Source organism: Phocoena sinus, chromosome 7 (genome assembly GCF_008692025.1).
Source record: "Phocoena sinus isolate mPhoSin1 chromosome 7, mPhoSin1.pri, whole genome shotgun sequence".
Classification (NCBI taxonomy): Eukaryota; Metazoa; Chordata; class Mammalia; order Artiodactyla; family Phocoenidae; genus Phocoena; species Phocoena sinus.
In genome coordinates this window covers 16579638-16596305 of record NC_045769.1, presented here as the reverse complement: position 1 = coordinate 16596305, position 16668 = coordinate 16579638, and the positions used below count along the sequence as shown (strand labels likewise).

At 41.3% G+C, this 16668-nt stretch overlaps 1 protein-coding gene across 4 annotated transcripts in view; it reads right to left on the bottom strand.

Moving 5' to 3' along the window:
• EPHA4 (EPH receptor A4) overlaps positions 1–16668 on the bottom strand; it is a 143671-nt gene that overhangs the window by 81227 nt on the left and 45776 nt on the right. The gene's annotated exons all lie outside the window — the stretch shown is intronic.

The window sequence follows — 16668 nt, the reverse complement described above, 5'->3', positions numbered from 1 at the left end:
CCTTGGAGATGAGGAATACCAGCTTTGAGCGGTAAACTGTCGGCATCAGACCACGCATCTGGTAAATGTCAGGGACCAGCTCTGACTGCAAGTGCTCGGCCCCCAAAGCCTGTACTCTTGGCCCCATGCTATGGAATCTGACAGCATGGTTTTGAACCAAATAGCTGGAAGTGTGTCCCAGCGCCAAAAAAAATTGGTAGATGATTATTTCCTAATTACGCTCAGCTACAGAACCAAAGTGAAAGACCAACAGAAGCAACCAAGCATAAAAGAAAAGAGTTGGTAAGACATGGATCATGATTTCAGGGGAAAATAATATAAAACTGCCTACGGTAGATTCTGGAATATAATATGTTCAGATTTTTTTTCAAGATTGGCAGATATTTTGCGTTCATTTTCAAATTCATAAAACCCTCATGTTTCCCCCTTCCTCCATTTTTCCAACACCGCCCTCCCTCTGCACACACAGCCCAAGTGGCTGGTGGAGAGAGAACATGGGCCAGGGCCATATAGTTCCTTATGCACCTGACACGCTTTCCATGACCTCATCTAACATCACACTGACACCGAGGACCGCTTTGACTAATGTGGAAAGACTCAATAATTCTGGGAAATCTCACTATAAATAATAATTAATAGCGTCTTTCTCTCCCTTTTTTTTCTCCCCTATGCCCTTCAAGATCACCTCCCAAATCTGTCTCAACCTCAAATAAAAACTGACTGACAACACCATCCATATTAAACCCACAGTGACAAGGCCATTAAAAATAAAGTTATTTTATAAGACCAGAGGTACCATAAAAATGTTACAGTTACCCACAATCTTTCCAGTACGATTCACTCTCAATTTTCTCCATTTATCACACACTTTGGGTATTTCTAAACTATCAAAAATATCAGCTGGGAGAAGGGCCTTTTCCATCAGCGTGACCACCGCAAGAGACCAACCGCGCCAGCAGATTTTACTCAAACCAGTAGATAAAAAAACTACGTGATTCTCCGAGGAGAAATGGCCACATTCCCTGTCTCGTTACTCATCCATCAAGCATCTGTACGGCTTCAAGTTGAAGTCTGTTCCCCCGTCCAGCACATCCTGTTGGTATTTTCTTAATCATGCTCTGGTAACGGCAGGCGGAAACGGAGTTCAGCAGAAGCTCCAGAGAAGCACGCAGTTACTTCACCATTATTAACTAAAGTTCCTTATGGAATTTCCTTTAACGAGCCAAAACTTTATGGTGTGTGGAGCACCGACAATAAAAGCGCTCGGAGATCAATCTCTCCCTTATTTGCTTCCGTCTGTCACTGGACCGGAGCATCTTAGAAAAACAAGTTGCTCCAATGACTATGACTGAGATTTATGTGTCTCAATATGATACGCACCATATCATTAGATAAGGTTCAACATGCAAGGTGCTTCTTGGTCACGCTTAAGATGGCCCTAGGGTTTCGATTAAAATCAAAAACTGTGGCTTTGGCAGGTAGAAGCACAGAGGGTCAAACTCGTTCTTCCCACTTGAAACACAATGAGTCCTTGAACTTGACACAAACCCACTGGGTCTCGTGTCTCACTCAGTCAGTCATAGCCCACAAAGGCAACTTGTGGAAACCTGGTCGCTCGGGGCTGGGACGGCCAATAAGGGATAAACTGCTTTTATTTTTTCACATCTGGATGTTGGAGGAAAACTTTCCATGTTCCTGCCTAATCCTTGTGCACCTTCGTTTCATCAGGCATCAAAATGTAAAAACTCACAGTGGGAGAGGGAGATTGACAACAAAATTGGCCTATGACTGATTCATTGCCATGTGAAAACAGAACACATTCAAAAACTTGTTAAAAAAAAAGCATTGCTATTTCCTCCACTTCTATCCCAATAAGACTACTTCCAGTTAAAGAGTTGAATTCCTAGTTCACAAAAATCAAATTGAAGGATATCTTGAATTTCCTAAAGTTCAAAAATTAGTTGTATATATACATGTTTATTTAAGGGAAAAATGAATTTTCAGTTTTATACTTCTTTTCTGTTTCCTTGAAGCTAGTATATTAATGTTACCAAGAGTAAGTATTTGTGAATTCATTTGGAGAATACAGAGTTTTATATCTATTTGGGAAATTGAAGGCTGCTGTTCTTTAAACACACCATTTTTACTCTCTTTTCCTCTTGCAAGCAGAAAATACAAAATTGTCATTGTGCTATTCTCAGCCACCCTTGCTACCCTTAACACATTCTTGTGTCTTCAACTACATTAAGACCATGTTATTAATATTTCAGGATTCTTAGGAAGGATCTCTCAAAATACAGTAGTGGTTTTTCATGCACACAGCCATTTTGCTTGCCTACATTCAAAATGACCTTCTAAACTGATGGCTAAGTACATTTCTTTGCTCTGTGTGGTTCACAGCCTTGCAGCGTTTGGTGCATGGATGTGTAAGTACAGCCCATATTTAATCACCATTTATTTGCGTCTTAAAATCTTCACTACATCTTTCATTCTAAACAAAACCCCCATGAAACGTGTAGAGCAAGCATTGACATGTGTTATGATTTTCCATCATTCTCTTTTGGGTGAAAACCATTACACTGTAGTTTTGAATGATAGTGACTTGGTAAGCAAGTTTGGAGAGAGCCCAACTGCACACCCAAGACATGCCTTCCTTCTGCCCCGTTGCTGGTGAGGGTTCACTAGATGGGGTACAGAGAAGGAGTGCCTTACTTGACCTTTCAAATATGCCATTGTGGGAAGATTAATTCACATGTGCCATGCAAAACTCTGAATTCTTCTCCTTTAGCTTTGCCTTAATTAGTTCCTTCTGCTGACTTTAAATAAAGGAAGATAAATGAGGACAAAGAAGAGAAAGAAAAACTTTTGTTTCATTGGCTCACCCACTACTAAAATGAGGTTGTATTTTAGGACAGTCTTCTGTAGAAGTTTCTTTGTGGAATATTTAAATATAACTACTTTTGGTTAAAAACAAAAAAAAAAATGGTTCTTAAGGCAAGGTAGTACCTTCAGGATTTCTTAGTGTATAGATGATTTGCATGAGGTGGAATGCCAATTTCAGGAACCAGTGAAACCTACTCTTAAAAGATAATATATATATAGATGTTTGGTCATTTTTCTCCTCTTTAGAGAAATACAGAAAGATTGATCGCACCTGACTGCCTTTATAGTTCACGTTTAAACTAATATAGTTTCTAAAAATAGGTACTAATAATATCAATTGTGATGATACATCAAATATTCATTGAGCATTTATGGTGTTTACATGCAAATGCAAAAACTGAGGGTTTTAAGTAACTTGCCCAAGGTCACACAGCTAAGTGGTAGAGTCAGCATTAAGACTGACTTCTAGCAAAATGTGACACTGATATAATTGAGTGATGGGGAAGTACGGGTGGTCCCAACTTCCATTTGTCCCTCCAGCCCACCAGGTTGCTGCCTCGGTCAACCACATGTCTGTGACCCACTTTCCAGGTCTACACTGTCCAGAGTAACTACTGGCCACAAGCGGGCCCTGAGCGCTTGAAACGGGACTGGTCCGAATTGAGACAAACTGTAAATGTGAAATACACAGGAGATTTCAAAGACTTCGTACTCAAAAAGGAGAACTAACTTATTAATAATTTTTATATTGATTATATATTGAAGCAACATTTTGGATATACTGAGTTAAATAAAATACCATTAAATTTAATTTCACCTTTGAAACTTTACATTTTTTAACGTGGCTACTAAAAACCTTAAAATCATCTGTGTGACTTGCACTCTATTTCTATTGAATAATGCTATGCTAAAGTCTGGAATCTTAAGTCGCGCGCGCGCACGTGTGGGTGTGTGTGTGTGTTCATGTGTGACCACACACAGGCACTCTTGCAAATGCTGGGTACTGACAGTGATGGGACATGGACCTTTACTCAAATTTACCCCGAACCCACCTCTGGGAGTCTGATTCACCTCTATTTAAGCACTGCTGTCAGGCAGCTGGCTAATTTGAGAAAACCTAATTTGTGCTAAAGTACTAACAAATACACATTAATGTGTTAAATATTACCTTCCTGGGTAACAAATTTGCATTTTAATTTGGAGTCTCCAGAAGGTTAAAGATGAAATTCCAACAGTGGCTCCCTTGGGGCAATCTGAGCCATTTATGCAAACTGGTCCAGGGGGAACATCTGGCTGTGGGAGGCCTGCGGGTCCCTCTACCCTCATCATGTGGGTAGGATATTAGGCACACACTTCCAGACGGGTACTATGGGGAACTCTGCCTTTGGTGTACTGGATATACAGTATTTTCAGCATGCTTAGGAATTTATTTTAGAAATATCAAAGTTACGTAACGGCCATTATCAAATTAGTTTCTGATTAACTGTTCACTTGCTAGACTGTATATTATATGAACAACGTAAGAGGTTTTCCTAAGGGGAAAACAATCTGTCAAAGAGAATTTCTGGGGGCTTCCCTGGTGGTGCAGTGGTTAAGACTCCGTGCTCCCAATGCAGGGGACACAGGTTTGATCCCTGCTCAGGGAACTAAGATCCCGCATGCTGCATGGTGAGGCCCAACAAAAAAAAATTTTAATTAAAAAAAATTAAATGTATAAAAAAATTAAAAAATAAAATAAAATGAGGTCTCTAAAGAAGGTTTCTGCTTTCAGGTTTTTACAGAAATGTGCAATCCCCAGCCATCTTTGGGGAAGTTGTGAACATCAACAAATCCCCCATAGTACAGATGGGAAAACTGAGGCAGAGAGGTTAACGATCTGCCCAAGGCAGGGTTGGTTTTCTAACCCAGGCAGTGTAGCTTAACCTATAAATCAGGCTTATAGATCTCCTCATGCTTTTGAAATCTACAGGGTAAAGATGGACAATTGTTACAGGGAAACTGGGCTCTGCTTTGGGACCATCGACTATTCCATTCATAAATAGCAAAACACTGGCAAAACCACTGTGTCAGTCATCTGCATTCCACGACTGGTTTTCCTGATATGTGTTGGAAAAAAAAAAAAAATGGAAATTGAGTTTTTTAAGGAAGCTTAGAGATCATCTAATCCAGGGGCGAGCAAACATTTCTGTAAAGCGCTAGATAGTAAAAAATTTAGGCCTTGCAGGCCAAGAGGAAGACCAAGGATATTAAGAAGGTAATTACATAACAAGATAAAATTCTAAGGAATTTCTACAAAAATTTTTAATTGATGAAATTCAGAATATAATAGTAACAATTAAGTGCTATTTATTAATGAGAAGAATGGAATTCCTATCTGGAGGGATAATATTCCACTTAATTGGAGCTCAAAAAAAGTGTGCCTTATTATCAAATTGACTGCAAATGTCATCTATAAAAATCATTCTTAGCTCTCAGACCATAAAAAACAGATGTCAGGCCTGGGGGTCATACTTTGCCAATATTAAATCTAGTCCAACACACTCATTTTCGAGATGAATGACTTGCCCACCATTCCTTCCAGAGTATGCCAGGATCAAGCCTGGAATCTAAGGTTCCTTGATCTCTGTTACCCTGCAGTGTCTCCCTGAGTTCCAAGCAGTTACTAATCAGAGAAGTGGTGGAATGCAGAAACAAAGGAAAAGCAGTTAAGCAAGATAGCTTGTACAATAGCTCAGAGATAAAACAGAGGCCTAGTTCCTCCTCAAGGGCTATACATGACAATCGGATAGACATCTTTGAGTTCTGTAGGAACTATGACTCCCACCCAGGTGGTAAATAGTAACTACAATGAGACCCCAGACTGGTTGGAATCAGAAAGTTGATGATTAAGATTCCTGGAACACCACCCTGTTACCTCATCACTAACCAATCAGAAGAAAGTCATATACCCTGCAGCAGTCACCCCAAATGTTGCCTTTAAAAACCTTTCCCTGAAAGCCAATTTAAAGTGAATGTACATATTATAGTACTGAGTCAAATTACTTTTCCAGTAAGATGGTTGGTGGAAAGTTTACTCTTTTGCAGCAATGGTAAGAAAGTGATGTAGCCTGACTTGGGGGCTGATGTACTTATTAGATGAGACAATACCTACGCAGTGAAGCACAGTGCCCAGTCTGTATTAACTACTCACTAAAAGGGTAACGTATTATTACTACAGTGGGATATAACAGGCTGCAAAGGTGCAGATAATCCATATATTTTTTAAAAATAAATCTCAAGTTTTTGTTTTGTTTTTGAACAGAACTGGATATAATTTCAAAAACACTATGAGATAACGTGTTCATTGTTTTATTTCCTTTGTTAACATGATGTGAAAAACCCTGGATTGAATTCTGTCTCATAGCATCGGCAACTTACTTAGTGATCATACACAAGGTAGGTTTCAGGTAAAGTTTTATTTTTATTTTAAAAATATGTAAGAACATTTTAAAAATTAAGTAAATTGTTGGGTTGGGTTTTGAGGTTTCTTTTTTCCATCAATAGTTTATGATGCAGACCATCTCCTTCAGCAAACCACTGTTCCATCCTATTCTCTACCCTCCAGCTCCTTCCATTGTTTCCACTCTTATCTTGGAACTAGCTTTCACAAAAAATAGACAAAGGGGAAGAAAATGACAGAAAAAAATCTACACTGAAAATTGACTTGCTCTTTCAACAGAATGCAGTATAATTCCATAAATAGGTAGGTAATTCTAAAATGTCAGATGCAGACGGTTTTCACATAAGATGCAGTAAATCCCCTAGAAGCAAGTTCACATAAAGCCTGGTAAATTTAAATTAACTCCACAAAAATTACTGAACACAAGTAAAAAGAATGCAATGGAGAAATAACTTATTTCCCCTGCTTGCCTCAAAAACACACAGTCTAATTATTTGAGGAGCTATTTCTCTTTGGTAAACTTGGAGGGAGTCAACGTGAACAGAAGAAATTCCAAAGACAAAGTTCAACTAAACATGGAAAAGAAGAAAATGAGTTAGTAGATTCAGCATATTAATAAGGCATAATTCCATTGCCAGAAACTGCTTTAAAAAAGCCTTCCTCTGGGGCTTCCCTGGTGGCGCAGTGGTTGAGAGTCCGCCTGCCGATGCAGGGGACACGGGTCCGTGCCCTGGTCCGGGAAGATGCCACATGCCGCGGAGCGGCTGGGCCCGTGAGCCATGGCCGCTGAGCCTGCGCGTCTGGAGCCTGTGCTCTGCAACGGGAGAGGCCACAACAGTGAGAGGCCCGCGTACCGCAAAAAAAAAAAAAAAAAAAAAGCCTTCCTCTGTATATATGTAAAGGTACTGACCTGAATGTAGGTTGCTAGCTCCAATCTCTGGCTACATCAGTTTGGGATTCTCTCTCATGCGGGAATTTTTAAGGGCTCCAACAAAGGCAATTAGGTTTCCAAATTTAGATGTAAGTGACTTGACAGGACAAATAAAGGGCTTCAGTATTTTTGAAAGAGACAGAATCTATTCTGATCTAAAGCCCAGAGGTTGCTACCAGAATTGACCACAGTGAGGCTAGAAACTTTAACTTAGTTTGATCTTTACAATTTTCTCTAAGATGGGACTTAACATGAATTTATAATAAATCAGAATAGAGCATTGCTAGAAACAAATAAGTTATTTCAGTTTTATAGGGGGTAACAATTTTAAAATAGAAGGCGGCACAACAAACTGTAATCTCTCTCTCTATATATATGTATATATTTAATATGTAGTTTGTTAAATAAAGATTCTTACCTCTAACCCTTGTTCTTATGCTCCCATTTAGGACACCGAAAATTTGCTATATTAAAAAAAACATATCACGGATTTCAATATTGCCTTGAAAAACAATGACACTATTTCAAGGAAACAATCTAATCCCCAGAGCTCTGCAAATTTTGTGGATCTTTTCCTTTTATTTCATACTAAATTTCACATATCAATGACTGTGACTTTCTTCGATAAAATTTGAGATTGATTTTTTTTCAATTTATTGATCGTATTGAAGATATAAATTTGCATAGGTTGAGCAGAACTTAATTGAATGATTTATAATAATGTTTTTAAGGCTTTGACAAAATTTAAGTTTATCTGCTTTTCTAATATGTAAAAGTTTATATTAGGAAAGGAAACAAATGTAAGTTAAAAATCACAAATGTCTACAATATAAAGAAAAAAGTCAAGAAAAACAAATACTTTAAGATGAGCTAAACATACAAAGTGTTTAATCACGGCTTAAAAAAAAATTTTTTTTTATTATTGTTTTTTTTCTTGGCTGTGCCATGCAGCTTGTGGGATCTAAGTACCCCGACCAGGGATTGAACCTGGACCCTGGCAGTGAAAGCTCCGAGTCCTAACCAATGGACTGCCAGGGAATTTCCTAATCATGTTCTTAAAAACACCTAATCCCTGCCTTGAACTTGAATCTAAAATTACTGAAAATATATGGGAACATAACAAGTGCAGCTATATAGGCTCCATCCTCACCACTGATAGTACATTAATCACAGTGATGGCATGCGACTCTGAAGTCATTAACACTGAACTTGATTACCCCTGACATTTCAGAGAGGGACCAACTTTCCAATGAGTTGTGCTATCGCCTTCTTCGGCCTCTGATCTTTGGGGTACATAAAGACTAGTGGTTCATTACACATCCACTGATTTCAAATAAGAGGTCAGAGCGCTGAATAAAGGATCCCGCTCCTCATACTCTGAATTTAATACTTGAATCCACGTGATCAGCATTATTATGTAAAGAGATCATCCACTAGCAGGTATGCACACCTTTTCATTCATTTGGCTGTTCATGTTTTAGCAAACATTTATTAAGCATTATTATAATGTTTTTGTTAAGCTTTTATAGTAACAATGATAGAAAGTATTCACTGAGCACATACTAAGCCCTAAGAAATCTGGGAAATGTTGCCTTCAGGAAGAGAGTAGACTGCTGCCCCCACTCCCATCTTAAGGATGCTCTCTGGCAGGGGTACCTGCAGGCTTCTATGGGGACCTTTCTGACGCACCTAACCCAAGGCTATCTGCTTATTTTTTTTTGGCCGCGCCTCGCAAGCATGCAGGATCTTAGTTCCCCGACCAGGGATGGAACCTGCGCCCCCTGCAGTGGAAGCAAGGAGTCTTAACCACTGGACCACTAGGGAAGTCCCAAGACTGTCTGCATATAGAAGGAACGGAGTAGAAAGATGGCATCTGTAAGAACAGGTGACCCCTGAGTAGAATGTTCCTGAAGGAAAAAGAGTTTGGCCAGGAAGCTGATTCTACCCAGAAGAAAATAAAACAAGAGTTAGTGATTGCCAGCCAGGAACAGATCACGGAAGTGGGCACTCTGGGTATTTACCAGGCTGATTTCGACAAGGCCCCTCTTTTTAGGGAGATCACAGCCCACGTGGAGGTTCTCTCATTAACTCTAGGTACATCCTATACTTGCTGTTTCTCCATTTAAAAGTAAAGATTGTAAAGACTGGGAATGAATGAAATATGTTCTGAAGCCAGGGCCAGACCAAGAGAAACACATGCTAAACAAATATTTGATTAACTCCGGCAGTGTCGCTGGTCACTGTCATCCAAACGACTTTACAGCCTGAGTTGTCACAAATCACGATTTATGTGGCTGAAATGACTACAGTAATAACTGCTCAGTGCCTCCCTCTTCTTTTTTGTTATGTTGATGGGGCCCAAGGAGCTCAGAAGAAGAAAAAGAAGCTTTAAAAGACTCACTGCTAACGTTATCAGGGATGCATTACAATTCTTTGCTGAGGTTTTGATCATGGGCCCCTTCACTGTTTACTTCCCCCCCCCCCACCCCCCCCCCCACCCCCCCCGCCGCGGGCCTCTCACTGTTGTGGCCTCTCCCGTTGCGGAGCACAGGCTCAGCGGCCATGGCTCACGGGCCCAGCCGCTCCGCGGCACGTGGGATCTTCCCGGACCGGGGCACGAACCCGTGTCCCCTGCATCGACAGGCGGACTCTCAACCACTGCGCCACCAGGGGGGCCCCACTGTTTACTTTTTGAATATTATCGTACTGAGAATTTTTGGAGAGAGTTTTAAAATTCTGAGTTACTCATGATAAAAAGGGGATTTATGTTAAACGGATATGAGCAGGTTAAACATTTGTTTTGTTTTTGGTATTGCATTAGTGGATTAGTGATTTTATATAACTATCGGCCAGCATTTAATATTACATGTGTTTGACTATTCCAACGCTGCTCACGTCTGAGGAGAACAACAACAAAACATTCCCAAGCAGCTCCTTGAAGAGTCCTAGTCTAGACCAAGTGAAATTCACGGGGCACGTGCACCGTCTGTGTTCGGTGCCGTATAGAGACAATCTGAGAGATCAGAGCAAGAACCAGCAGACCAAACATTTGAGATCACCAATGACTTCACTATTAAATAAAACAGTGCTAGTACCAACTCACTCTCTCCCACTGACTCAGTTACACTCATGCAAGCTTCAGGGGTGGGGTGGGTTTGATCCTTTATCTAATGCATTTTCAGCCCATCAGGCTGACAGATCATGGTCCCAAGAAATCAGTTTAAAGCTAGCAGGAATATGCAGCGTGACACTGAGAGCCCATGGGCACCCACCTTGACAAGGAAGGACTAGCAACTGGTCAGGGCTTACCTGTGAGCTTTCTACAGGACCACTTGGACAAAAGGGAGGCTGCGGAGCTGCACATTCATAGATCTGAGCCCCACAGCACTAGGACAATTTCTTTGCTTTCACCGGATCTCCGCTGATGAAAGCACAAAGGGCAGGCCTCTACGATGGTCCTTACAGTATGGCAGGTGGGGCTGGTCCCTCCCTCAGGAGCTCTCCTGCTGAAAGTGCTTTGGCAGCATCAGCTTTCTCTGTCAGCAGTCTGGATTCATGGGAAAGGGCAAGATGCCAAAAGTGCTTGCAGGTGAATTCTTTGTCCCTTTCAAGTGCATCTGACTTAACACTGATGACTTATACAGGTGTTTATCTTTTGTTGGGAAGGATTATCAGTTAGGTGAGTAAATCTTTCCCAGGTATAAATTATAAATCACAAACAGGGATGCCAGGGGGAAATATCAAGTCATGATCTCTTCATTTGTATCTCATCCCAAATATCAAACACAAGCAATCACGATGAAAATTGATATTAATAAAAACAAAAACAAGACCATGATATTGACAAGTTCCCGCAGTGTTGGGTCATATGAAGGAAGAGTGGGACAACTCTTGTTTGTAAAATATAGATGGGGTGACAGTGAGAGCCATTTAAATCAGGCTTATTGCCAAACACAGAAGAACTGAATTTCACTAACATAACCTAAATTCATCTCAGATGTACAAAAATCTTTACTGGCCCAAAACAAATTTCTGAACTAACCTTCAAAAATGATTATAAGCAGCATGGGAAATTGAAAACGTTTTTTAGGATTCTATTTACAAGATCGTAACCAACCTGGATTTTGGGAAATGGTTTAATTTCTTTGCTAATTACTCTTACTTTCTGTATATCACAAAGCAGTTGAGAAACATTAAAAGTCCTTCCACAGAGCTGTCAAAAGCACATCAGTTTTGTGTCTGGAAAGCTGAGGCCATGAGAAGATCTGTATTTTATTTATTAGAATAGAAAACTTTTTCCTAGCCCTGAGGTGGGATCATTTTGAATGACGTTCGGATTTGAAGAAGTAAAGAAAAAAAAAAGGCTGAAGTCATAAATCCTCCTCCCAGAAGAGAAAAAAAAGAAAAGCATTAAAAAAATTTGGCAGGTGTATGATCATCTCCATGAACAAAATGAAGCTTTTTTCCTCAAGGCTATGTCAAGGTTACACTTGGTATGTCATTATTCATTCCTAGCATATGCGTAAGTGCAGGAAGTGAATCCAGAGGCCAGGCTCTGTGGGGACCAGAACTGGGTTCTAGTCCCAATATTTACCAACTGAAGGTCTCTGGGCCTCTGTTTCCTCTCAGGACACCAGACTACATAATTTATAAAATTTCTTTTTAAACTTCTAAAATTCTGGTCTATACTCCTCCCAGGATCCGATAGACTCAATGATTCTGAAAGAGCCAACATGTTTTAATAAACATTAAAGTCATTTATGATTTGGTTCAAATGCTATTCAGCAAATGACTCCAGTACATTTACCTTCCCTTCCAGGCCTGGTGTGGGCTCATCCACAGAACTCAGGACCTGAGCTCGACCACCTACCAGCCATGGGTCTGAGTTACGGGCTTATCAAAACAACCCACTCCCCCATAAATTCATAACTTTAAACTCTTTATTGAACTTTCTCTTACCCGTCTTAGCAGAGATTTCTAAGTGTTCCTATGCCTATGTTCCTTTTGCCACTTACTAAAATCAGAAAAGAGAACGAAGAAAACAGATGTCTTTTCTCTATGGCATCAAGGCTCACTCACTCCACATGTACAGCTGAGCAGCTGCATATGCCTGGCAGAGGGAGGGGATGACAGAGAGGGCGTCTGTGCTTTGGAAGAGCACACACTCTAGTGGCTCAGGTATAATTACAAGAGAGCAAAGTGGTAACATGAAAGAGATTGGGGAAAGGGCTTACAGCAGGTACTTAGGGAAGGCCTTTTATAGGTGACCCATGAGCTGGGCTCTGAATTAAGAAAGGGCCAGCAAATGTGAAGATTTATGTGAGAAAAGCATTCCAGGAGAAAAAGGAAGTTGCAAAGGTCCTTGATGAGGTGTGCATCCATTAGAGAAGAGCTGTCTCTAGGGAAAGCTTGAGGAGGAAAGCCAACACTGAGCTCCAAGAGACCAGCAGGGTAGAGATTTTTCAAAAGATCACTTTGGGGGCTGATGGAAGATGGGTGTTGGGGAGTACCAGTAGAAGCAGGGTCACCAGTGAGGAGGCTGTTGAGGGAGACCAAGAAGAGACGACGGTGACCTGGACCAGGGTGGGGATAGAGGAGCAGGGATCAGAGCTTGGGTTCCAAGTAAATGACATAAAGGACTCGCTTTGCTCTCCAGTGAGGTCACAAAATATTCCTGGATGTGGACTTAAGATACCAGACAAGTGACATGAGGAGTAAATTTTGGTTTTCCCCTTGGCTGTGTCCTTTGAAATGAGTCATGTCTAGATGTACCTGAGCAGACTGGGCCATCACTCCCACCGCTGATGACAGAACGCCTCCCACCAACACAACAGTCTCCACGAGGCTGGTAACCAGGCCCAGGTTTCCGACCACTTACATACAGCAGCCACACCTTGATGGCAGCTGCACGACAGCACCCACTGACAAGGAGCCTGCCCGAGGGCCGGATTCCGGAGCGCGAGGCAAACCGGAACCAGGAGTGCAACTGACAAGAATTTGTCAACAGCAGCAGAAGTAAAGGAAGAGCCGTTAGCTTCTGAGTCGACATTAGGTTGCTGTTGGTGGGGGCGGGCTCTGTTGGTTTTCAAGTGGGGTCTTTACTTCCCTGTTTCCGCACAGAGCTGACGTTGACCTAATTGGGAGACCGCAGATAGCTAGCTGGTTTCCAGAAAACTGAAAACACGAGAGTAGAATTTTCAGATTTGATACCATTCATACCCTCTTTTCCTGATAGACCCTGTGATGATATAGCTCAGTCCTTAGCCTACAGTGCAAAACAGTCATCTTCAGCTTATAAGAAAAGAAGGGACTCCTGGGATGCCGGTACCAGCCACAAGGAAAGCCTCACTCTTACAGACCCTCTCCTCAAGCCCGCCTTCTGCACAAGTATCGTTCAGTAATGAACTGTGTGTTTAGAGGTTCCCGGCCCATCTCCCCCTGTAGAATGCATCTCTTGATCAGTAGCAGTAGTAAATGTGCCTATCCTGTTTGCGATGAAATCTCCAGCTGCGTATAGCATCTTGGTGGCTGTTCATGACATACTGGTAGGCTGGATAAATGGACGGATGAATTGCCTGTAGCATCTAAACCTTGGTGACCAGCTCTAGAAGGCTGGACACACGACCAGACCACCCCTGGCTCTGTGAACCAAGCTTTACAAAGATCATTTTGGGTTCCCTTTCCTGTTCCTGTGTTTCTTGGCCACTGGGACTCAGATTTCCCTTCAAACAGCCTCGCAACGTTACAGGCTGTGCTGAAAGTTGCCTAGAGGGAAAGAGTACAACCCCAACGCAGGCAGGCAAGAAGGTCTGCTGGTAATACTTACAGGGTGGGGGAAGTGGAGAGGCAAAATGTGAATGCTCTCGGCTTGTGAGCCCCTGGCAATCAAAGGAGTAGGAAGCCCATGGTTCAGGTCACGCAACAGAAAATAAATCCAGAGGGCTGACTAGTTTTGAAAAGCTAAACTATTTAGATAAAACTTGGGGGAGGAAAGAGCAGTACAGGTTGGAATGGGTGGGGCTGGTGAGGGAAGAATTAAGTCTTATCAAAGGCAGCCTTGGGACCTCGGGCAGATAGGATGAGAGATAAGTCTCTTTGCTGAGTTAGTCACACCCACCTACATACAATTCTCTTGGCAAAGTTTCCTTTACTAACAAAGCAGGTGCATGTTTTAAACAAAACAGTGCAGTGTCACAGCTAGGGTGCCTATAAATGTAGTTTAAAAGAAAATAAAAAAATCAAAGAGGGTAGAACATAACAAAACATGATCCATGGTTTGAGAATATGAGAATACTAAGATTACTAGGGTCCTATGGCCACAAAGGAAATGCGTTTCCTCAACGTACTTGAAATGATGCAGTTTCTGATTAAGGATGTTTGGACCCTGAGTCACAGACTGCAGAGCTGATATTAACCCCAACACCCTGTGAGGTGGAAAACAGATGGTGATTCAGAGCAAGAATCCGAGGGAAAGAGAGAGGTGGAGAACAGGAAGGGACATCAAGAAAACATTTCCTTTTCTTCAGCTCATCCAACAGAACTTCTTTCTTCTGCTCCAGCTATAAAGACATCCCACTTAGGAGACTGGTCCTGAATGGTATTCATGCTGCTGGCATTGCCGCTCGAAGTTAATACTACAGCTACCTAGCCCCTAGGAAAGGAGCCTCTCAGGGTTTAAGGATTAAAAAACATGAAAAGATCTGGGCCTAGTGGTAGAACAACCAAAGTAAACGTTCAGAGACAAGGCAAGGATAGCATTCTAAACTCCCAGCCCAAGTAAACAAAAGCAGGTTACCTCCAGCACAACCTAGAGCTCCAGCCATGTCCCACCTAGCTCTTCGACCAAGATCCTTCTACTTCCCCTGTAGTTTCTCAGTTTTTCTGTCTCTCTCCCTTCCTCTAGTTTCTGCTTCCACTTTCTTCATTGGCCATTATCTGGATTTAAGCGTAATTTTTAAATACCCATTTTCTGTAATAAAGAAAATACAATGTCCACACTGATTGTGTCACGCCTGTGTTTAAAATCTTTCAAGGGGCCCCACTGTGTACTCCATCAAATTCGAACAGAAGAGTAGAGACACTCAAAAGCCTCATATCCAGCCCCAGTTGTTCCTCAGATACCCTACATTTCAATCAAACTAGACCGTGTAGCATTTGTTCTTACTTGGATTGTTCACAAGTTCTCAGTCACTTCTGAATAATAAAATCTTAACTTCTCCTCTGCAGAGCAAAAACATGTTGTCTGCGATTTCAGTAAACAAGGAATGTTGCCCGCCATCAAGCCATCAGCCCCCGATGACAGTGTACCCTGTGGGGAGTTCGGCATGGAGAAAAACAGGATACTAACCCTAAATAGTTAAGATATATATATATTTAAGGAATAGTTTCAATGAGCCCAGACTTTTGCAGATTCCCACACATAGAAGAGCACCACGTCGTTAACTTAAGATTTCTTTTGTGATTAGCAGTAACCTTTTGACGTTCAACTACGTGGTTGTAATTTTTGTTGTTGTTTTTTGTTTCCCAATGAAAACTCATATATATCCTGGCTCCTCCTTACCTCTTCAGAAGTTCCTCACTCTCCTGGGCTATAGTCCTCACTAAGGTCCCCGATAAAACATAACTCACAACATTTAGGTTGTGTGTTTTTCTTCGGTGGGCACTTCTAAGCCTAAATAAGATCAGCCACCACGTCTTCTGTGAAGCGTTACTACGTTCGGGAATCAGACCTCACATTCACTTTGTGCACACTACGCTCCTTTATCTTCGTGCTTATTTACACATATATTTATTTCCCTGTTATCCAGCAAGCAACTGGTAAACCCAGAGGACAGGACTTATCCTAGACACACACACACACACACACACACACACACACATATCTTGATTATAACAGATGGGAGTTCTAAACTTACTAGTCAAGTGTTTTGAGATTTTCAATTATGATTTCTCTTCCCCCAAATCTAATTTTTGAAAGCTCATGTAATCCCTGATTTTTCTTTTTCCTATGCATTTGTGACTCTGAACAAATGAAAGTCAATAATCCTTGAAATCCATGTTTCATCATATGACATCATAACATCTGATGAAACCTCCCAACAGTGGCACTTTCAGTATGCAGCATTTGAAAAATTCTACAATGACAAAAGGTTACTACACATTCAATAACTCTTTAAAATACATTTGCATTTTATTAACTATAGTAGCACCTGCATGTATTTGAAAAATAGAGATTATGAGAGACAGGTTATTCCATATACAGCAAGGTTTGGCCTGGTCCATGCAGTGCTAACCAGGGTCATTTTGCAATCATTCCTTCCCTATTCTCAGCCCCACAGACTCTGTGACCTACAACTGTGAATATCAATCAAGTAGCCATTGCTTGGCCTAACTTCAAGCAGCTAACTTTACTTCC